The following is a 24,967-nucleotide window of genomic DNA, read 5'->3' as shown; positions in this document are numbered from 1 at the left end:
CTTCTTCCGCCATTTTTACGAAAAACCTACGTCTGCACAAAAAGTGCATAAGGAATGATTAATCTGATTCAATTAAAAAACAGCCTTTAACTTTTTATACAACATAAAAACCTTTCATCACCGTCACGCTGCTTTGAGAAATTAGACTTCATTATACTCGATCATATTTTAGGTATCTTTAACCTCAGAACTCATGACGCAAGAATGCTGTGTTTAAAATTCATTATATTCTACTTTTTCCTCGTTTAAGAAATATTACGATCTGAAGGTCTTTTTAAGGATATTAAAATTTGTTTCCATCACCTAAACACCAACTCCTACAGATCCTACTCGCCTTCTTGATTAAAATTTGTGGCATCAAATCGCGTGATAACCAAACGATATAACAAAACATCTCACCAACGGCAAAGTTGTTCTTCTTCTTGAAAGACTTTGATTAGAGATCTGGAGGAGTCAAAAATCTGGTTGGCATAAAGCGATGCACGAATCGGAGACTTGGACGGTAATGAAAGGATGACATCCGAAGATTAGAGGCATACGAAATGTGCGATTGGAGCAGAGAAGAGAAAGAGAAAAGGATGGACAACGCAAAGGAAATTTTTAACCGAGAAGGAATGAGATGAGGAAAGTTGCGGGAAATATATGAGGGAGGTAGAAATGGGAAGCTCAAAATACATCCATCAGATTGGAGAAGACTGAATAGCATCTCACTGGAATAAGAATAGCAAAATGATATCCATGACGAAAAGTAAGAACAAAAATTCTAAGTGAAATAAGGAACAGACATCATCTATCATCAAGACTGAATGCTCAAGAAGCCGCCCTATGAATTTAGTATCTTACTTGAATATGTTGTGTTAGTGCCAGTATATGCATGGAAAGTAACGTCTTATTTACTCAGCCGACAGAACTCGTGTCTGCTTCAGTTTTTTCCCAAAATATTGAACATGAGCCTATATAAAGTAGTGCGATCTATAGATTGAAGGGAAGAAAAATTTTCCCTTTACGCATTTTCTTACTGGAGAGGAGGAAGTTTTATAAGAAGAATCTAAAGAGAAAATGGGTTCTCATTTAGAACAATGGAATAGAATAAAAAAAAAAAAATCAGGCCAAAGGCTAAGCGCTGAGACCTATGAGGTCACTCGTCGCTTAAAAGGGAAACTGAGAGTCACAAGGTTTGAAAGGTGTAACAGGCGGAAAACCTCACATTTGCGCCATAACAACTGTTAGGGGAGGGTATGATGTAAGATGAAAGAAAGCGAATATGAAGGGAGGTACAGTAAGAGGAATGGAAAGGATTGCAACTTGGGTCGAAGGGGCGCTGCAGAGAACTTAGTTAATGCCTACAGTGCACCGTGTGAGGTGTACTGACAGCACTAGCCCTCTACTGGGCTCATTTAGAGCAAAACCAGCCTCCCCTCACCTTCAGAAAGGATTCGTTCTCTCATCTCTTTCATAGAAGTGTCATAGGATCGGTTCCTTCTCAGTACAAGTTACGTTAATTTTCCTCATGTCCTTCTTTAGAAAGCCCCAAGTAAGTAAGATTCTATACAATTTCTTTTTCTAGCGACATATTCTTTGCCGGTAAAACAATGAAAGACAATCGAATGATTTGTGCTGACGGCCTTACAATCCTCAAACAATCTTCATTCATATTTGTTATTGTTACTACACACTATCACCGTGATGCACAATCAGTGAGAGAGCAAGAGAAGCGTTCGCAAAGTTCTTAAAACTCACATTTGAATGCAGATAACCTGTCAGATAAACGTACATACACACGGAAGGACTCGAGGTGTGGAGGGGGTTGGGGATGGAGATTTTATTTACATACTTATCATTATTATGATTTATTTATTTATTTATTTTTGCCTAGTCCCAGATAAAAGCGAAGACAAACGGAAGGGCTCGAGGTGTGAAAGAGGGTGATGATTGACTTTTTTTTTTTTTTTTTTTTAGCTAAGTCACAAAATTGATGTTCACGTCACTTATTCAGGGAAGAGGCTACGTCATGAAAATCCATTACATGGTTCACTTATGTTCCAGGATCTCAAACTTGAAGTAGAATCGTCGTGGTAAAAAGTACTCTTTTCGGTTTCATTATTATTCATAATAATATGAATCCACTCACAATGAAAATGACGTAAAGTGTATCTATGTAAAGAAAAAAAAAAAAAAAAAGAGAATAAATGAATACATACAAAAGGGTCATTCAATTATTCTGAACGAGGAATTCTACTTTGTTGACATATTTACACTTCAGGCTTCCTTTTGGAGAACATTATCAATTGTATTTTGGGGAACAGTATTGATTGTAATTAGGTCATCCAGTCTAGAAACGCGTGTTGCTATTTACCGAGACTGAAGAAGGGAGGATGTTCTTTGTTCACTACCTCTCTCTTTCTCTGTTGTTGCTTCCTAAGTCATATTTGGTTTTCATACATACGTACATACATACAAACAAATAAAATATACATATATACATTATATAAATATATACATATATATACATACAAACACTACAAATATAATATGTATATATATATAATATATATATAATAATATATATATATAATATATATATATATATATATATATATATATATATATACATAGGGAACTAATCAACACACGAGCAATTGTTTCACAAGAAAAAATTTCCGGCTGGCATCAGATCGAACCCGGGTTTCTCAAATGAAAAGCCAGAGTGCTTACCCTGCGGAATTTAATCTCGATGTAGGTCAGAAACTTAATCGTGTGAAACACGTGCTTGTGCGTTGATAAGTCTGTTTATGTATGTATGTATGTATGTATATACACATATACATAAGCCCTTTCTCCTTAGATGGCTGGGCTCCAGCGGACGACAACATTACAATGCTCAATAGTCTTCTTTTAATGAGGCTGTCAGCCCTGTTTTCCATCCTGTCGCGGCCCGCCACAGTCGACATATTACAAGATAGTTTATTTACTTCTTAGAGCAACAAACGCAAACTGAAAATTGTCAGGAAAGTGACTCATCCGTTTTCTCTTCGTGAAAGGCGAGACTGGAAACGATGAACCTGGTCGTCTTTCTCTCTTAAGGTGCGTCCACTCGGTCGAACAATGTCCGACGGACAAACATTGTTATCAATTAACAATTGTCTGCCGGTCTTTGCCTTGTGAGCAGAGTAAAAACAGTGGTATACAACCTCATCTGGTACCACTGCTTGTTGCCAGATCTACTTCCATTGTTTCAACGCTTATGACGTCATCCTGCTTCGCCTATGATATGGTAACAATGTTTGTCCGTCGGACATTGTTCGACCGTATGGACACACCTTCAGAGGAACTGCATTTCGGACGCAGATTTATCCACAGTTTAAAAGACGGATGCGTAATAAAACGTATACTGTGGAACAGCCATCAGAAGAAACAACGACTCTCTATAGAGGTTCCAGGGCCTCACTTTCTGAGGTCCAGGCCCTAAGATATCAAGTAATCATACTATAGTAGATTCACATCAACCGTGCATTTGATGTCTAGGCCAGTCCCTTACGACGCTCCCGATTGGCTGTTGGTAAGGCAATCACAAGGCTGGAAACTCTTGTCTCTCTCGAGAGAGTTCACATAGGCATGATGTATGTTCCACCTCTCCTGAGGGATACGTCTTTCAAAAGTATCCCTCAGGAGAGGTGGAACATACATCCTGCCAATGTGAACTCTCTCGAGACACAGAGTTTCCAGCCCTGTGATTGGCTTATCAACAGCCAATAAGGAGCGTCGTAAGGGACTGGCCTAGACATCAAATCCACGGTTGATGTGAATCTACTATTGCCAATAGTATCATGATTCATTTTACGATTCCATTTTCAGTAACAGTTACTAATGATGCTGCAATAACAAAGTAAAATACGATATAAAATCGTTATACTTGGGAAAGTCGTTGTTCTTCACATGAACCACCTCTTCATTTCCTCATTACAAGCACTTTGTCATTTTATCTGTAATGCTACTTTTACTTCCGATATAAGAGAACTCCAGGGAATCACCATTTCATCTTTGCAGCTTACAAAGAATAACACATTTTCTGACCTAATTATATATATTGATATATATCATATATATATTATATTACACTCATAATATATATATACATATATATATACATATATTATAATATATAATTATATATATATACATATATATATTATATATATGTATATATATATCAGCCCCCCTCTACATGGTTTATTCCTTACTGGGAGGTCCAGCACATTAACTTGTTAATACAGTGTATCACTTCTTTTCTGTTACATTACTTCTTCCCATTGGCTATGTGGCGGCTCTGTGTTTTAATTTAATGATCATATTCCAGCATTCATCAATAGGCTCCGTCTTCTTTTTTGAAGTTATTTTATTTAGACCAGAAGTTTAATCTTGTGCCACTTAGCTATTTCCACTCCCAAGACTGCAACAAAAACACATTATGTATATAAATATTATAATTATTATAATATTATAAATAATTATTAAATATAATAATTATTTTATACTATATTTAATATAATATAATAATTGATAATTATATATAATAAATTATATATATAATAATATTATTATATATATATATATTATAATATAATAATATATAATATATGTATATATATATAAATATATATATATATATATATATATATATATACATATATATATTTATATACACGCGTGTATGTATGTATGTATATATATTATATACATGTGTGTGCTTGTGTGTGCCTTAGTGGTATAGCTAAGTGCACAAGATTACCTCTATAAGCATAAATAACCCAAAAAGAAACGGAGCCTATGATGAATGCTCGAATATGACTCATTAATAAAACAGAAAGCAGCATCATATTAATGGAGAGTAATGTTACAGAGAAGTGATACACTGTATACAAAGCATGTGCTGGACCTCAGTAAATAGAAGGGGGGCTGAAATAAATATGGAAAAGTTCTTAATTAAGATGCTTTCTGAAAGTCAGACGTCTACCTTGTGACGTTATTTGTAGACGTGCTCTTGAGATCGACATTCATCGGACTGCTCGTTTTACCGACATTTTTTTCAAGCTATCACATTTTGGAATTATTCCTTTGCTTCAGTTTACAAGCAGCTGATATACTGCCGTCCGTAGCCTCTTTCCTCATTTTTATCTTGTTTCGTCGATTCCTGGTCTAACGTTATTCTTTTATCTGTCTTTGCGTGCAAAGTTGTGCTTCTCTTTCTTCTGCATGAAGCAAAAGCTGAGATTTTATATCAACCACAAAATGGAAGTAAAATGGATCACTCTGCCGATGGAATCGACACTCCAGATAAGTTTTGTTTCCTTTCCCACGGAATGATAATTAATGTCTTCTGAACTAAAACCCTGTCCTTGCCAAAATCCCGTGTTGTTCGTTCGTTGCAAGGAACCAGTGGTTATTCAGCAACGGGACCAACGGCTTGACGTGACTTCCAAACCACGTCGAGAGTGAACTTCTATCACCAGAAATACGCATCTCTTACTCCCAAGTGGTATGCCCGAGAATCGAACTCGCTGCCACCGAGATGGCACGCCAACGCCATACCGACCACGCCACGGAGGCGCTTTTCCCCTTCATAAAACCATGTTTGCCTTAGCTGGTTCTTGGATAACAGGTTTAGGAATAGGCTGCATAAGCCATTCAGTTTTTCCCTTTAGGTACCATCGATGCCAATTAGGGAGTAATTTCCCTTTACAAGAAATAAAATGTGACGTTCTTAACTTGGAGGTTACATAGTTGGTCTCTTTCGAATCTTCACGTGAAGTGGCTGGCAAAAGAAAGCTCCCGATGGCATCATTAATAAACCTAGAGCTCTATACTACCAAGTCTGGTGTTCCACGGGGCCGTTTTAGATCCCCCGCTGTTTTTGGTCATTATTAGTGACATGTTCTGCTCTCACCGTCAGTATAATATCCATAGGATGCAAATGTTGTGCCGGTTATTCCATCCCGACTATGGCAATCAACTGCATTTGAAATGTATCCCGTAAAGATGTTTAAACCAGGGGTGTCTTTTTTTTTTTTTTTTTTTTTTTTTTTTTTTTTTTTTTTTTTGGTGGTGGGGGCCCCACTTGGCCCCTCAAGACACTGGTGACCCCCCCCCCCAACACCCCCAAGGACTGCTCAGTTTACCCCCCTAGCCTTTGAAAGAATAATAATAATAATAATAAATAATAATAATAATAATAATAATAATAATAATTAATTAATTAATAATAATCATAATAATAATAATAATAATAATAATCATAATATCAGTAAAATTCACTCCAAGGTGAACCTAATATGGCTTCAAAATGCTCCAAAATACCAGAAATTTCCAAAAATTTCTCAAGAGGCCTTACCGCGTCCCCCTTACCCCCAGCTAATAGGGCTAGCTTTGCTCGGCACCCCACCCATGCCAAAAGTTCTAAATCTTTGTCCAGCACCCGCCCACCACCCCCACCCCACTACACCACAGGAAAAATCTGAAACGACGCCACTGGCAACGGAAAATGTCTTCCTAGGATTCCTTTCAAAAGCTTTACTACTATTTCACTATAGTTGTTATTTTCTTTGCCATTTGACTTCGTGCATTTGATGTCTAGGCCAGTCCCTTGCGACGCTCCTGATTGGCTGTTGATAAGCCAATCACGGGGCTGGAAGCTCTCAAGTCTCTCTCTGGAGAGTTGACATATGTAAGATCTATGTCACACCTCTCCTGACGTATACGTTTTTCAGGAGAAGTGGAACATACATCCTTCCTATGTGAACTCTCGAGAGAGACTGGGAGTTTCCAGCCCTGTGATTGGCTTACCAACAGCCAATCAGGAGCGTCGTAAGGGACTGGCCTAGACATCAAAAGCACGGTTGATGTGAATCTACTATAGCTACTGATGAGATGCTGTGATGTCAAACTGCCTAGTACCAAAGTATTTTGTTTCCTTTACAACAGATGTTATCAAGTAACTAGTCTTAATTTTACTTCCAATGTTCCTGAATCAACATCTTTACCCCTTTTCAATACCGTATTTTAGAAATCAGAGGTTCTTGCCTCCCTTTGAACCTAATACTGAATCGAATATATATATATATCAAAATCCAGAGATATTCCCTAAAAAGTTTACCGGAAATTTTACCCAGTTGACTCACTGTTATTGCATGTATCTACAACTTTACCCTTTAAGTTTACTAATCCTCCGTGGCTTTTAGAAACAGATTTGCTGAGTCTAGTCTCCTTTATTCACTCCTATTATCCTATTATGAATCCACTATCATCCTACTGCAGATCTCCTAACAGCAATTACTAATTATGACATTTTTTCATCTGTACAATCGTTAATAATTTTTAATTTAGTCTTCTCAATTGATGTCTCTGAACGCCCAAGAGAACTTAACCAGTGCATTTATTCTTCAAGCGACCCTTCATGTCACAGCAAAACTCAAAATTCAAGGAAAAACCTTCTTTAGGTAAAGTAATTGGGGAGTTTTAGCCACGGAAGTTCAAGAGAGAAACTGCGATCAAAGTGCCCACACGAGGACGTATACTTGACTCAAATAACAAAGTCATCGATTGTGGACGTTACCGACTACATGGCTGATTTATTGACAGGGAATGACTCGTAAAAGAATTCCCATGGCACCCCTTTGATTTGAAGGTGATTTTGTCACAACCGCATGTCTAGGTATACAATGTCATAAATTCTTTTCGCAAAAGCATCAGCAGTCAGTTAGGATAAAGAAAACTCAAAACCCTCCACATTAAAAAAAAAAAAAAAAAAAAAAAAAAGTCAAATGAATACGCCTCATGACGAGCATTAGATTAATTTAAAAAAAAAAAGGGACCCTTTTCGATAAAAACATCGAAAGGGGCCCATATTTTAATTACTTCTATTTTCATTGCCGCAATTTATTAGCAAGATCTGGTACACTTGACGATTGAGTCCTTAACATAAACAGTGTGTGAATGATACTGGAAAGGAATTTAAGGGCGCGAGAATTTTCCCCCGGTAATTGCCGAAGACCAATTAAGCTTTTAACACGTATGACCTTTTCGCTTCCGCATAACCTACCTCGTCGTTTTCAAAATTGGCCAAGGCCTCCCTCTAGGTGTGTGCTTGTTTTTCCTTTGGTTGGTTTCTAGTATACTTTTCAGTATATTTTTCTGCTTTTTATAATGTAACCGACGGTAAGATTAGTGTTCCACGGCCACATGTGGTCATTAAGTATTTGAATGATGGAGATTTAACTAGTGACGAAAATGTAGTAGCCATTTTACGCTTATCTATGCAGCCACATTGATTTATACACAAACACATAATATATATATATGCCAGTCCTGGGATTGAGAGGTCGATGGTTCGTGTCTGTCGATCGCCAATTCTATTATCGCTTAATAAATTCCCCCTCGGTTAAACATATACGAAAATATATTAATTCCGAGGTAGAGCGAATTAGATATTAAAGGACATTTTTAGTTCGATATATGTATATGAATCACGGTAATGTGATAGACTTATATATATATATATATATATATATATATATATATATATATATATATTATATATATATATATATATATATCTATACACACACACACACACACACGTTTCTTATTAATAAAACGCGTGTACCTGACTGTCGTCTGATTGGACGCCTCTTACTTTATATATATATATATATATATATTATATATATATATATATATATATATATATATATATGTGTGTGTGTGTGTGTATGTGTGTGTGTGTGTGTAGATATATATATATATATATATATATGAGAGAGAGAGAGAGAGAGAGAAACTCAACCCCAATATGCTGTTTTCACTAATATAGGATGGGTCCAGAGTAAATAATAATTATAGCGGTCGATATCACATTTATTCCTCAACTGCTGAATCATGGATAGAATTCCTGTCACAACTAAAAAAAAATAAACAATAAAATAACCAACCCACTACAAACACCTGCATAAACGTTCACCATTAGCAAGCTCAACCAAGATACTTACACCGCGCCATTTCCCTCTATTCTGCACTTACTTTCTCACTTCCTCAATATTAGGACCGTCTTTCCAGATCCCTTTAACACTTTCGAAGCAAAGACTCTTCGCCAACTTATTGTCCTCAACTCATTCTATGAGACCAAACCATCTCAAAAAGACTGGTCTATAATTTCACCTACACCAACTTTTTACCACATTTACCTATATCTCCACATCTCTCACTCGTTCGGTTGTTCTTGTGCCATTTATACAACGCTAACAATTCATCCGAATTTCACTTTTTTTCATTTAATTTTAATAAACACCCACGCTTCATTTCCTTGGGAAAGTTGGTTCAAACTTCTCTTATTACACTGTCACCTTTGATTCCATACGCACTTGTACCTGTGTGTATGTATAGTAGATGACAGATTCATGAACTAAGAGTTTTGATATGGATTCAGGGATAAGATCTTAGGAGATTATTTTAAATAAAAATTCAATGATAACTTATATACAAACTAACCTTCTGCAGAATATGGAATGAGGAAATAAAGCCTGAAATTGGGAACAGGAAGTCACAGCAACGGTACCAACTGTGACCGAACCATATATATATATATATATATATATATATATATATATATATATATATATATATATATATATATATATATATATATATATATATATATATATATATATATATATATATATATATATATATATATATATATATATATATTTATGAATTAGATATTAAAAGACATTTGTAGTTCGATATATATATATATATATATATATATATATATATATATATATATATATATATATATATATATATATATATATATATATATATATATATATATATATATATATATATATATATATATATATATATATCGAACTACAAATGTCTTTTAATATCTAATTCTATCTACCTCGGAATTAATATATTTTCATATATGTTTAACCGAGGGGGAATTTATTAAGCGATAATAGAATTGGCGATCGACAGACGCGAACCATCGACCTCTTAATTCCAGGACTGGCAGTGAAGCCCCAGACCATCCCGGTGGCGGGGTGGTCTGGGGCTTCACTGCCAGTCCTGGAATTGAGAGGTCGATGGATCGCGTCTGTCGATCGCCAATTCTATTATCGCTTAATAAATTCCCCCTCGGTTAAACATATATGAAAATATATTAATTCCGATGTAGAGCGAATTAGATATTGAAGGACATTTGTAGTTCGATATATGTATATGAATCACGGTAATGTGATAGACATATATATATATATATATATATATATATATATATATACATATACATATATATATGTATATATATATACACACACACACACACACACATATATATATATATATATATATATATATATATATATATATATATATATACAACCATGGATGCATTTGATTTCCGTTGGTTAAATGAAAATATTCAACATGACTATTCGTAATACTATGGAGAAAAAACTATATTAATAGAATAATTACGATATAAATACGTTGATTTTTGTGAATGGGAGGAGTTGTACACATTAGATAATTGTAATAAAGTACTGTGCTGTGGTGTATGCAATTTAAAATATCTCCTGATAGCTTTTGTTGATTACAAGACACTATTTAACAGGATTCAAAACCACTTACAATGGAAGGTCTTGTGTCATCATGGCATTTCCGTTAAATATGTATAGCTGACAGAAATCATTCATAAGGCAAGTAAGAAGTCGATGCTGACAGGGTCTTGTTAGGAGAACTTGCAGTAAATAGAAATGCTAAAAGGGATTATTTCATCTTTAGTGTTTAGCCTTCTCATAGATTTCATAGTGCAATAAGCGGTCAGGTGGGAGAGAAGGTTCAGTAAGCAGCAACGATAGAAACTTGATAGATTTAGAATATAAAGATAGCCTTGTTTTAATCAGCAAAAGAGCACAAGATCTACAAAGCTTTCTTAATAATATGCATCATATATCGCCAGAGATGGGGCGCAAAATAAATCTTAGAAAAACAGGAGTCAGAAGGACACAGTTTGCCGAAGGGATGAAATAACGTTGGATGGAGAAAAGATGAGAGAGGCCGATTTTTCCAAATAATTCAAGAACAGAGATATAACAAGTACAGGTTCTCCTGCGTTGGAATTTGTTGAAAGATGTAACAGGGCAAACCAAGGAATAGGCAGGCTGAGTAAGACTAAGCCAATTAGAAAGAAACTGCATATGAAAGTGAGATTATACGCAAGTCCAGTACGATCTGTACTGTTATTCGACCTTGGACCTTGGTATAGAAACGAAACTGTATCTAAAGGATTTTCTTGATATTAAACAAAGCTTTATAAAAGAATATTATGAGTCATATGGCACAACAGAGCAGGAAGTTAAAGGAAAAGGAGATAACTTTGCACAACCCCTTGGAAAATAGGCAATAAGAGTTCACTTAAGATCTGAATTTAAATTCTCTCATCTTCCTGTCAATTACACAGTTCACGTATACCACATGAAAAGAGTATAATTTCTTGTGTATACGTATATGCACACACACACACATATATATATATATATAATATATATATATATATATATATATATATATATATATAATATATATATATGTGTGTGTGTTCCCTGATCTAGGGGTCATTCCCGAGAAAATACAACACAAAGCTCATTAGCACATTTTTTTCTATCAACAGCTGAATTGTGGAGATATCCCTCATGTAGAAAACTTCAATGGTGTCAACTTCATGCAACTAAACAAAAAGTTCATCGCAGCAGAGACTGAGGCCCTTCCATTCTCAATAAATCTGGTACCCCACCTGCCCAGCGTCCTCCTCCTTCCTAACACTTCCGAATGATACACTCCCATCAACCAATCGTCTTCAGTCTTGTTCACATGACCAAATCATGTCAAAAGACTCCGATCCATACACTATTATTTTAATTACTTGTACAAATTTTCTTCACATTCTTTCCATAAGCATTCACCATCCACACATCACTTTCATAAAAGAGAGTTGACTCAACCATCCTTTCATATATTCCTATCTTGGCTTCCACGGGCACTCCAAATTTCTTGGCAGTCTTTTTCACAAACAGTTGCCTTCATTTTTTATCCTTTTCTGTAAATTCACCTCAATCAGTTACTCCTGAAACATATACAGATCAACTGCTCCCCTTCTTCCCCCAACCATATCAAAATTCATTCATTCGTCTCCCTGCTTTCCATTTCCCCGGATCATACATACACTCAGATTGCAGGAATTTTAAAATGTATTTAATAGTTACAGCATCTCACCAATCAGCGTTCGGTTACGCGCAAGAGTAAGTAAGTGTACGAAGGCAAAATGGGAACAACGAAATCGGAGAAGTGAATGTTCATACGAACAGTAAAACTAACATGGCTGATTTAGTACAGATATTCGGACGACGGCAAGTTGACAGAAGAAACGCACCGTAGAAATGGGAGGTAACAGGATCTCTATAAAACATTTGTAAGGGTGGAAGAACGTCTATAGATACCAAGTTGAATGTATAAGGGAAATGTAGAACAAATCCTCCATTATGGAAGTTTAGTGCTGATTTTAAATAGTGAAAAGGTAAAGGTTAGCATAGCTGTAAATGTATATAAGTCTTTCAGCTACTCCCAAGAATGATATATATATATATATATATATATATATATATATATATATATATATATATATATATATATATACTTGTATATATATATTATAATATATATATATATATACATATATATTAATATATATATATATAATGTGTGTATGTATGTGTACACACACACACACACATATTCGTGTGTGCGCGCGCGCGTTTTTTTATACATTCTATAACTCAAACGTGCGTTATTACTCACATCATTCAAGCATTGACACTGGGATCCAGCATATTTCGCATAGTGAACAGTTACATTATTATACGGCTAATCACGCCACAATTTGACACCTTCATGACCGACATGTAATATTCCAATTGTAAATTCGCTAAACAGGAAATTACAGTTTCCACAACACAAACTTGTATTACGAGAGAGAGTCATCCCTGAGCTAACCCTATCACAGCAAACGTCACCGTGGTGTCAATAGAAAACGTTTCATAGCATCGTCTGAAGTTTTGTCGCCGAAGATTAACTAACGTTGGTCGCCAATTTTAAGTTCCTCACGCTCGGCAGCGTGTTACTTCCTCTCGGCAGGCATAAATATATTCGGGTTTGAATTACCGGAACGAAAATCCTGGCCAGTTGGCTCATGGTTTGATAAGAAGAAGAAAAAAAAGTTTTAAAACTGGCTGATTCTAATATGCAGAAGCTGTGTCACTTGTTCTGGTCTTTCTTGCTAACAGTAGTTTATGACCAAATTAATCAAGGGGCAATTATTTGAAAATAATTTCTTGTACCATAAGATTATGCAATAAATCTTGTTGTGCTAGTTTTACTCTGAAATCAAAGAAGCAGTTCATATCAATCTTGGAAAATACAGGACTCCTATCAAGGTCATTCTTCTATTCCGAAAACTTCACGTACTGATAGTTAATTGTCTTAGGTAGCATGAACGTCCACAAGCGTCGTATTTTAGATTACAGGCACTGTCTACAGACTGACTATACTTCTTTCATCCCACTAAACAAATATCTACTAACATAGACTTACAGAAGCATATGCTGCATATATATTACTATAAAACAGATCAGCATGGACACAGAAACACAAACAGTAAGCCATTTTCCTCTATGGTAAAGATGTCAACGATGTGGCATCCACAAGTATGTGTAAGTATTCCACAATCAACACCTCCCTGGGCTTTGGAATAAAGGTGAGACGCTTTTTCAGCCTTCGCCAAATAACTTTACATCTCCATTTTGCTAATTATAGATCTGGAATAACTTTCTATTCGAAAGGAAAACAAAACAAGGGCTACTTTTTAAAGGGTATTTCCAGCCACGTCTAAACGAAATGTACTAAATTATCATAGATTGCAAGATATAAATATAATATATAATATAGAGATATATATATATATATATATATATATATATATATATATGTATAGTATATATATATACTACATACATATATTATATGTATATATATATACATACATATATATATATATATATATATATATATATATATACATACACACACACATATATACATACATATATATATGTATATATATATACATACATATATATATATATATATATATATATATATATATATATATACATACATACATACATACATACATACATACATACATATATATATATTATAGTATCTATATATATATATATATACATATACATATATATATATATATATATATTATATATATGTGTGTGTATTTATATATATCTGACCCCCATCAGGATCGAAACCCGCTCTCTCAAATGATGGAACCTAAGTACTTCTGTACCTAAGGTTTTTCCCTGGTAGTCTGCCGCCTAACGCTGCTGAGAATAGTATCCAACTTCCCAACCCACCGGTGAGTCAGTCTGTAGTATTCCATTCGAATTATCCTTCCTGCGTGAATATGATGCAACTGATGAACACATGAACACGTGTTTCACACAATAAATTTGCGACTTAGATCGGGATCGAATCCCGGCCGTTCAATACCGTAATGCGTGAAAATGAGAGAGATAGAGAGAGAGAGAGAGAGAGAGAGAGATTTTTTTGTTTGTAAGGTGTTTTTACGTTGCATGGAACCAGTGGTTATTCAGCAACGGGACCGACGGTTTTACGTGACTTCTTAACCACGTCGAGAGTGAACTTCTATTACCAGAAATACACATCTCCAACACCTCAATGGAATGCCCGAGAATTGAACTCGCGGCCACCGAGGTGGCAGGTCAAGACCATACCGATCACGCCACTGAGGCGCTAAAGAGAGTGAGAACGCACATTCTTATTAAAAATATATAACGGATGATGAACGCGATCTGATAGTGAACTATGGCAAGCATACTCCGTAGGCTTTAATTCGTTTTCATCCAATTTCCACAAAAACCATATTTCATCATTGAAGAACAGAGCCACTTCACACGGAAGATAACAAAATACTTATTAAACCTGTTGCAAGATGAAGTCTTTTAAAGGACACGATTTTGTTAAAACACAAGAAACCTACTCACCGATAGTACTGAAGAACTTCTCGTCCAAAAAGAAATATCCAGGAAAGTCAGGAACAACTTTCAAAACTTCATGGAGGAGACGGATAATTATGACACCAAGTCATCCAAAGGTTCCTTTCACTGCCCCTGCGGATTCATCCTCGCTTTCTTCCGGGGCTTTGTTTGGGAAGCACAAAATCAGCTCGTTTCAGCGTTTATGAAATAGGGGTTGGTCACGGGGGACGGCTGAGAGAGAGAGAGAGAGAGAGAGAGAGAGAGAGAGAGAGAGAGAGAGAGAGAGAGAGAGAGAGAGAGAGATTTATAAAACAAAAAAGGTGTTCAATGGAAACTGAAAGAATATTTAATAGGTTTTGTTATTTAAAACACATTCCCTCAGTGTCATGATGACTAAACTCGCCAGAATTCGCAAAACAGTTTCTGCTTAATCCACTGCTTCTCTCATCACATGTTAAGACGCCAAATTTTCTCAGCTGAAGACTTTTTTTTTTTCCTTAATGAGCTGGAGCCGTAATCCTCCGCCTATTGAATCGTCGTCAACTTTCTTTGCTCAAAACTCTCTGCCATGAAAAATCGCAGTGGACGCTCATTGTCTCTCAAAAACTGGGGAAAGCAACTGAAACTCGATGTCCGAAGCGCAGAGCACATGACCGCTCGCAATGCCCAACCTGGACCGTCTGAGAAGATATATACCTTCGGTTCCTGTGAGGCCATGCATATGACATCGTCAACAACCATTTTCTTCGTCAACCTTTATTTCCATTTTCTATACTCCTGTGCCAACATTTTCTATGGTCCTTCGTTTATAACCTCGTTTTCCGTGATGAATCAAGGTTGTCGATTCATAAACCAACCCCCAGACATGTGAGAGTTATGGAGTAGAGTACTACATGGCAGAACAACTGTTCTATATTTCATAGAAGCGTGAAGTTAAAATGCAAATTATCTGCTTACTAGTCCGGCTGATATATTTCTTACTATTAAGTTAATTGTAAACTCATTATGTAAAAAGATTTTTGGTTGGAAAAAGGGAATTGAAACTTTGGACCTGTGCGACCATTTTAAACCCAGCTTGCTGAAATCAGAAATAAATCAGACTAATAAAAAAAAAAAGGTATAGATTAGTCCTCGTGACTCTTCAGTCTACACTTTGATTTGAAAGTCGGCTCCATCCTATTCAGTGTACAAAAACTCCTCCGAGGAAACAGCGAAACCCGTCATAAAGGAGAGTAAATAAGTCAGGATGAGCGGCAAAGAGACATTACCGCAGGATAGAAGGCTGAAAGGAATAAAAAAAAAATCGGATGACTGTTTCCCGGTCTCACAATCAAGTTATGGTGCTTCCGATATCCTTATCAGTGCTTGGTTGCGATATCACTGAAGAGAGCGCAAGCGCTGACACCTACATGTTTTCCGCTTAATAAAATATTCCTTCGTATCTGAAAATGAATGGTGCTCACCACTGCAACTTCGCAGTTGAGGCGAAGATGGTCAGTGTAAGAAGCCGCCTTTCTATATTTGAAGCTGAATTTCAGCCCAAGTTCCTCAAAATACAGTTCCATTCTACCGGCTTCTGTTCCACCAACTGCAATACTTGAATGAAATTCAGAGGCGCCTTTGCAATACGTGTGCAGTTTAAAAACTCGTTGTCCAATGGAATGATTTGGCGGGAGACCTTCACGAATTGTGAATGGCTGACGAAGGTGACGTCACGATCCTATTGATCATCTCACCAACGAGAGCGAGTGAACATCCCCGGAGAGAGTTCGCCACACGATGATATTGATCCTGCCGTTGTCAGAAAATATCTACCAGAGCGATATTTATTCGTACTCAGCCGAATTTCCAGGTAGTTCTTACAGCTGGAAACAATGAGCGATTGTAGCCGCAGGGCGAACGACAAAAAACCTCCGGTGTGGTTCGCGCAACCTGGAAGTCAGCGTTTGCAGGCGTGACTTATTTTCCAGGCCGACATTTTCCATCCACTGCAGACCCGATGCGGTAAGCAGTGTCTCCCGGAGAGCCAAAACACAGAGGGGGAGGGACGGGAGGAGGGTGACGGCCAGCAGCAGCAGGCTGAAGTCACTTGTGTCTCTTTCGTTCACTATGAGATCTGACTTTGAAGGCCCGAGGGATACACCTGGCCATGTGAAGGACGCACACCCACCTACACGCTATTCAACCACAAGGTAGGAGGCCCGGAACCTTTGTCATCAACCTCTCACCCAGACAAATAAGGGCAAACCATTCGTTTGGGAAAACACACTCATCTGGACGAGATGATTTCCTTTCGCTGGTCAACGGAAAACTTGCGGCCGAAGGATCTTCGTAGGATGACAGTGAATTATTGTTCGCTTTGTCCGTGCTTTTGTGATCGGTTTGGCTGTTGAAGCATCGCGGTTAATCCCCGGAGAGTCACACTCGAGCGGAACACCGATCCACTGATGTGCACAATTCGGAGTGAATGTCATAAAGCTGTGTTTATATATTTCAGGTTATCTAAATTGTACCCCTTAATTTGTTTATTCTACTGACTCGCGATCTTTAAGGACTGTAAATCTTTCTAAGGGCCTTATGTCCGAGGAGGTGAGGGGAAACTGCATATTAACGTTCAACTTAGACTTCGGAAACTGACAATATAATATGGAGAGGTGTTAATGATGACTGGCCAGCTGAAATTTTAGGTTCACGCATCTAGCAATGTTGATACTCTAATGAACGGCGAAGATGTGAATGGACCATCTCTTGTCATACGTAATACTTTTGCTATTATTATTACTATCGCATGAAATGTACTACACCAGCAATATTTCATATCACATCTTACGAACTTATTCACCCAAAGAACAGACCACTTCAACTATTAACAGAAGGAGGTATATTCTTGAAAGCAGCGTTAATTTCGGCTTATGGCTAACAAAAATTATATTCTGCTATTGAAGTCTCGTTAAAGTGTCGCAGAAAAATTTACCTCGACAAGCAATGCTCGATCCATTTTGTTTGCTAGTAACAATAAAATGACTGCCACTGAATATTACTGAAATAATACATTATACATATATATGTATGTATATATATATATATATATATATATATATATATATCTATATATATATACAGATATTCATAGTTTTCTCTTTATACATACATTATTCAACCAAATTAACTTCAAGACAATGTATTGCTAAACCCACTGCAATCAAACTATCATTTGAATTCGAATTCTGTGTTTATATTATCTCGTTACAATTTAATGATATAGGCATAGCTTATCTGATAGTAAAATCGCGTGCTCTCCTAGATATATTTGTACGTAAATAACATGCATACAAATACACACATTATATATATATAATATTATTCTATATTATATATAATATAATATATATATATAATAATTATATTAGTATTTAACATACTATATATATGTATATATATATATATATATATATACATATATATATACATATATATATATATATATATATATATATAATATATATATATATATATATACATATATATTATATATATATAATATATATATATACGCTTAGAAAAAATCACAGTAGATGCACGTGACTTCATAAATAAGCGAATACCACGGGAAAATGATAGTCAGAAATCCAAGCGCTTTCGTCTTTATTCAGACATCGTCAGTAGCTCCTTGACGATGTCTGAATAAAGACGAAAGCGCTTGGATTTCTGACTATCAGTTTTCCCGTGGTATTCGCTTGCTTATATATATATATATATATATATATATATATATATATATATATATATATATATATATATATATATATATATATAGGCGTGTCTTGTCCGTGCGAGGGAGCGCTCAACAATGTGTAAGCATTTCCATGCACGCACATGGATTCGAGATCTCACTTCATTTTCCCAACTTTATACCATCCTGAATATTAAGCAGCTGGTTCCACGATGAAGTCGAGCATTGGTACAAACTGCCTTCGGCTCTGTTACAAATCCATAATTTGCCGATGAGCAAGTCACGACATACGTGGGCTTCGAGCGACGGAAATTTGGTGTCTCGTGCGTCACAAGGTAAGAACTGTTTCTAGAAGGATTTGAAACCTGAACAATTACCTTACGCTTTCGCCAGATGCCCGTAGGGGGGTTGAGCCGTCAGTGCACCTTACTCGGTGTAATGTAGGCATTACTTCTGGTTCTCTGCAGCGTCCCTTCGGCCCCTAGCTGCAACCCCATTCATTCCAATCACTATATCTCCGTTCAAAATCTCTTTAGTCCGTCTAACTTTCCACGTTCTCTTACAATTGTTTTAACATCATTTTCAGCGCTGAATGACCTCACAGGTGTCAGTGCTTGGCCAGTGGCCTAAATTTTATATTCAGTTCAGTTCAGCCTTCGCCAGATGGATTTCTGTCCGAGCTGGTTCACTAAATTGATCGTTAGTTAATTGAACGGCTGCTTACGTATACAGACCTTTTAAAATGCCTGGCTCATATTGATAACATCGGTGGTGGTGGAAAATAAATAACCTTATGACAATTAAAATAATCATCATGATGACAACGGTGATAATAATGTTGATGATGATAAACCACCGTTTATTATGTTCTCTGCATGACTACTACCAAAGTCCTAGCTTCGATTTTCGGATATTTGGTGCATAAGTTAGTAACTGAATGAGCTACTGCTTCCATACCACTGATCAGGAGAACCCCAATCGGTTCTTGTTTCTGCGACGCTGGGTTCAATTACAATATTAAAAACAATTGCAAGTAAACATAATGATGCAGTTTGTAGCGTTATTATTATTATTAAATGCATATATACATATTGAACAATGAAAAAAATTCCACTGAAATGCGATTATGTGCAAGTACAACAGGACAACTCAGAAAACATAGCCACATAATGTTGAAGGCTAATCGATACATAAATATAAAATGAACAAATAGATAAACAAAAGGATAAGCGACTATTAGTGTACAGAAATCATTTGGAGCTTTTAGAAGTTGCACTGTGCCCAGTGACTGGCCGGTTGTCGTACATGAAAGCAGTCATGGATCAAAGTACGTAATATGAGGCAGGACCACGATACGTTCCTTTCTTAAATTTTTCCAGAAATCTGCACAGGCCAACCAATCATAATTTACTCAAATACTAAATACTTTAATATTTCCTGCTACAGCAGAATGATCTCGTCTTATATGAGACATACATCATCGTTCTCTAATATTGGTAGAATGCGTTGAAAGTTCTACGAGAAAGTGTAAGTTAATAAGGCTAAAGTACGTATCATATTTATTGCAATATATGATAAATGGGCTACGATTAAAATAAGCACCAAACCACTATCAAAGCAATCCCTAGCTGAAGATAGAAGAACTTCGAGGTCAGTTCAAGCATGATCGTTTAAAGTAAGTTTAGGTTAAAGAAATAAGAATTCCACTTAAAGAACTTGAAGTTAAAGAGTGTACGAATTACCAAAGAGAATTGGAGTTAGGATAAAGCTAAGAAGCGCAAACTTCAATAGAAGTTTAAGGGAAAGATGACAAAGTTTAAAAAAAACGCCAATAAAACTTCAAGTTAAGAAAGTCAAACACTTAACGCGCTATGGTAATCAGACATAAAAACATTTGCCTTTAATCTAAATGATGTCAAATCCAAAATTTTGAATCTATTGGTTAGCTATAATCAGAGCAGCCCTTTTCATTTCATTATATATATAATAATTATATTACCATCCGAGTTAATATTTTCTTATGAAAACGCAAGTTCACTAAACGTAACATTCAAATTTACGCCAACAGATGAACGTGATAATTGGTACAGTGTTCAACGCTTACGGAAAAATCCTTAAAAATACAACTATAGGTATGTTATTTAGAAAAACAGATTATAGATTGTTTTTGTGGCTTTTTATTTCATTTATCATCATTAATATTGCAGAAATATGGCTCACTCTTATTACTGTGATCGCCGCTGTTGTGGATATTTTACATAAAATCACCAAAGCGTTAAAAAAACAAGAGGTCATATTAGGCACTGTTGCGGAGGGGAAATGCTACATTGCTTCAGCCAGCGAATATCAATAATACGCCGATAAGTGTGGGCGTAATACTGTCTAACCGGTAACATCCACTTTCGTTTTTAAGAGGAACGAGCCGTTCCTTCTTACTTACAGCGTTTTAACAATAACCTCTACGTACCACATTATATGTTTTCTTTTATTATTTGTTCCAAGCCGATTTTTACTTGTTTGCTACTTTCAGGGTTTCAATGTGTCCGTATTTTTATTTTTTACATTAAACGCAAAACGTTACGCTTTTGTTTGTATGGTGTTTTTACGTTGCATGGAACCAGTGGTTATTCAGCAACGGGACCAGGGGCTTTACGTGACTTCCGAACTACATCGAGAGTGAACTTCTATCACCAGAAATACACATCACTAACACCTCAGTGAAATGCCCGAGAATCGAAATCGCGGACACCGAGGTGGCAGGTCAAAACAATAACAATCAGGCCACTGAGGCGCTGTTACGCTTTTGTTTAATTGTACAAACATATTTTCTATATTTAAAAAAAATTCGGTTTGAAATAAGAGAAAATCAATGAAATAATAATCCTGCTTATTAAGTTACAGTTAAACTGTATTTCAAAATTTAAAAAAATATCTGATGGATAACAAGAAGACTGGTCTTACAGTTCCTTTTCGACGTTTGTTATTTTCATCCAACATACTTCACGACAAAAATCTCTGACTTCTAACTCGGTTTCCGGTATTTTGCTGGAAGTGGGTTTTATTTATTTCATGATAGCGCTCCACAGTTTACGCTAAATATCAAGAAAACCTAAGCACTGTCTCAAGATTCGGCGACTCGCAAGTTTGCTTTGTGTTCCTCAGTTCTAGTTTCAACCGGAGACAACAGGAAGATGTTGCCGTCTTGACTTCGTCATGTTCCGAATGTTGGCCTCTTCTTGGTTTTTGCCATATACGGGGAGCGTGCCTGGCATCTCTCTTCAGGCTTGTTTCATAGGAAAAAGCTGTGAGCAGCTTCGTAATAATAATAATAATAATATTAATAATAATAATAATAATAATAATAATAATAATAGAGTTCAAGTTCACATGACACTTAGGTTGGGAGTTAGTGAATAAGCAATACGCACACACATATATGTACTATATATATATATATATATATATATATATATATATATATATATATATATATATATATATATATATATATACATATATATATATACACATATATATATACATATATATATTTATATATATATAAAATGTGTGTATAAATTATGTGGAGAGAGATAGAGAGAAAAAGACAGAGAGAGAGAGAGAGAGAGCTAGATATATAATGTGGAGGAGCTGAATGGAAAGGAAGGTCCTAATTACTCAAGGAGTGAGTGGGCCATAGTGAAAAGCGATTCGAAACTCTTCTGACGAGTCCTCTGGGCTGGGGTATGAATTAGCTGATGCTATGGAAGTCTTTTTGCACAAGAGGCTCATCTGCAATGCAGCCGATAAAGAAAGATTATGGCGATTACTAGTCCAGTGCATTCTTCGAAAGCACCCAGTCTTAGGGTAAACGGCTTAATATAATCATTTAGTTATATAGGTACGTGTGATACATACATACATACATAAACACACAGTAATAAGAATATATATATATATATATATATATATATATATATATATATATATATATATATATATATATATATATATATAAGTAAATTGCATATCGTATATACAAAATTATTAAAATATATAATGAAGTTTCAGTGAAGACTTTGGCAATTCATACTTGTTATTCTAGTTAAAACAAGTTATTACGTAATTTCCAAAATGATGCCTATGTCGATAGTGTACTTTGAAATCACCTGTGCAATGCCCATCGCATGAAACTTGCTGCTTGGACCCCGTGCATCTGTTACGCTTCACCGTTGCACAGCAAATCCTCATTTAGGAATTTATTTGATTATTGCCTTGCTTCGCGGCTAAACCTGCATCCTTTATACTCCTCCATTTATTAGCCAGAGAAAGTTTAGAGTGAGTTCACAAAACTTCCACAATATTCTCCCCCTTCTCTTTTTCCTTTAACACTTTCATGTTTAAAAAAAAAAAACTGAAATTGGTACATTAAGCAAAATTCGGCCAAATTCTCTGGTATCGAGTGGTGTCAGAAAGTCAAGATTGACTTCCCAAACCTTTAGAAGGTACTTGGTGTGTTTGTAAGAGTAAACTTAAGTATATATGTATATATGCTCATATATATGTTCATGTATGTGTATTCGCTTATATGCGTGCATCGTGTTCTCGCTAATAATGGCATTCTATCTCTCGCTCAGTGATTCTCCAATGTCTCCGATGAGAGATTCTTCGCTGGTCCTAACACTATCCCATAATGATTGGTTCTTCTTAAACTTCATTTCAGAGTGAATGCACGTATGGGTGACGCATTTTGCGTATCATTCGTTCCGGTGGCTCTCCTGCCTCAATGTAACCCACTGCCTCTGGCATCAAACTCTCACGTGCAAAGTTGTCAGTTTCAGAGACATTATTTCTCATCCGGGCTTCCTAATCAGACCTCTCTCTCTCTCTCTTCTCTCTTCCTCCTCTTCGCTCTCTCTCTTCTCTCTCTCTCTCTCTCTCTCTCGATCTCTCTCTCTCTCTCTCTCTCTCTCTCAGACAAACTCTTTTAAAAGAAATTATATCGGACCTAAGTGCATTTCGTCCCTTGACTTCATCTCACATTGAAGCCTTAAAATAAAAATTTCGATGCGCAACTAAACGGAAAAATTCACATGATAATAATAAAAAACCGTAGGAACCATTATTCTTGACACAACCAAGAAAAGAAAATGAAGATTAGACAGTAAATAGATATTTATGAAGAAATTCATGAAAAACATAAAGAACTTATTTTATTTATTGAACAAAGTAATTCGTTGAAGACTTATTTGTTATAAACTGTGTTTTTTTGCTACTTACTCAATAAGTTTAGTATCTGTATATTATTTAAACTCGTAATGAATCGTTCAGGTAATTTTGTTTTTCCTCCGACTACAAAACAAGTCTTCTGTGTTCACGACGGACAAAAATTGTGATGACCAAGTCCCAAAGAAACGTTAACAAGAAAATAAGAAAGGGTAAAGGATAAAGCTGGCCTGTGCTAAGGTCCGAAAGCCAAGAGAACAAAAGAAAAGTTGGATAATGGAAAGAGGGATCGATAATATTCCTTGTGATGTTTTCGGGGAATTTTAAATCAAATCTGATGTGACGCTAAGATACCATTCTGTACAACCCCATGAATTGAATATATAACTGAAGATTGAATTTAGGCCAAAGGCCATGCACTGGGACCTAGGAGGTCATTCACAGTGAAATAGAAATTAAGAGTAAAGGCTTGAAAGGTGTAACAGGAGGAGACACCTTGCAGTTGCAATATGAATCAATTGTTAGGAGAGGGTGAAAAGTAAGATGGAAGAAACAGAATATGAAAAGAGGTACAGTAATAGAAATAAAAAGGGTAGCAGCTAGGGGCCGAAGGCACGCTGCAAAGAACCTTAGGCAATGCCTACAGTGCACCGCATGAGGTGCACTGACGGCACTAACCCCTACGGAATATATAACCTCATGATGTAGTATTCAGAGTCGAATCTGACGCTGTGAGTCAGGGCAGGATTGGGAGGTTAGTTTTGATTCGTACCAACGTAAAGTAACTCATTAATCACCCACAAAGAAAGTCCTCATTCAC

At 36.0% G+C, this 24,967-nt stretch overlaps 2 protein-coding genes across 9 annotated transcripts in view; one reads left to right on the top strand and one right to left on the bottom strand.

Annotated features, from left to right (window-relative positions):
• Positions 1 to 24,967, top strand: part of LOC135211136 (beta-1,4-glucuronyltransferase 1-like) — a 90,791-nt gene that overhangs the window by 25,765 nt on the left and 40,059 nt on the right. Inside the window, exon 1 of one of the 2 annotated variants that reach the window (XM_064244290.1) lies at positions 17,214 to 17,380. The exons of the other annotated variant lie outside the window; for it this stretch is intronic. The gene's annotated coding sequence lies outside the window, so the exon portion shown is untranslated. Of the gene's footprint in view, positions 1 to 17,213; positions 17,381 to 24,967 lie in introns of those variants that run through there. 2 annotated transcript variants of the gene reach the window in all.
• Positions 1 to 24,967, bottom strand: part of LOC135211135 (uncharacterized) — a 190,385-nt gene that overhangs the window by 138,329 nt on the left and 27,089 nt on the right. The window contains exon 1 of one of the 7 annotated variants that reach the window (XM_064244286.1): positions 15,195 to 15,853. The exons of the other annotated variants lie outside the window; for them this stretch is intronic. The gene's annotated coding sequence lies outside the window, so the exon portion shown is untranslated. Of the gene's footprint in view, positions 1 to 15,194; positions 15,854 to 24,967 lie in introns of those variants that run through there. 7 annotated transcript variants of the gene reach the window in all.

This window comes from Macrobrachium nipponense, chromosome 4 (assembly GCF_015104395.2).
Source record: "Macrobrachium nipponense isolate FS-2020 chromosome 4, ASM1510439v2, whole genome shotgun sequence".
In the NCBI taxonomy this organism is placed as follows: Eukaryota; Metazoa; Arthropoda; class Malacostraca; order Decapoda; family Palaemonidae; genus Macrobrachium; species Macrobrachium nipponense.
Note: the sequence above shows the minus strand (reverse complement) of the source record. Positions and strands in the feature narration are given on the sequence as shown.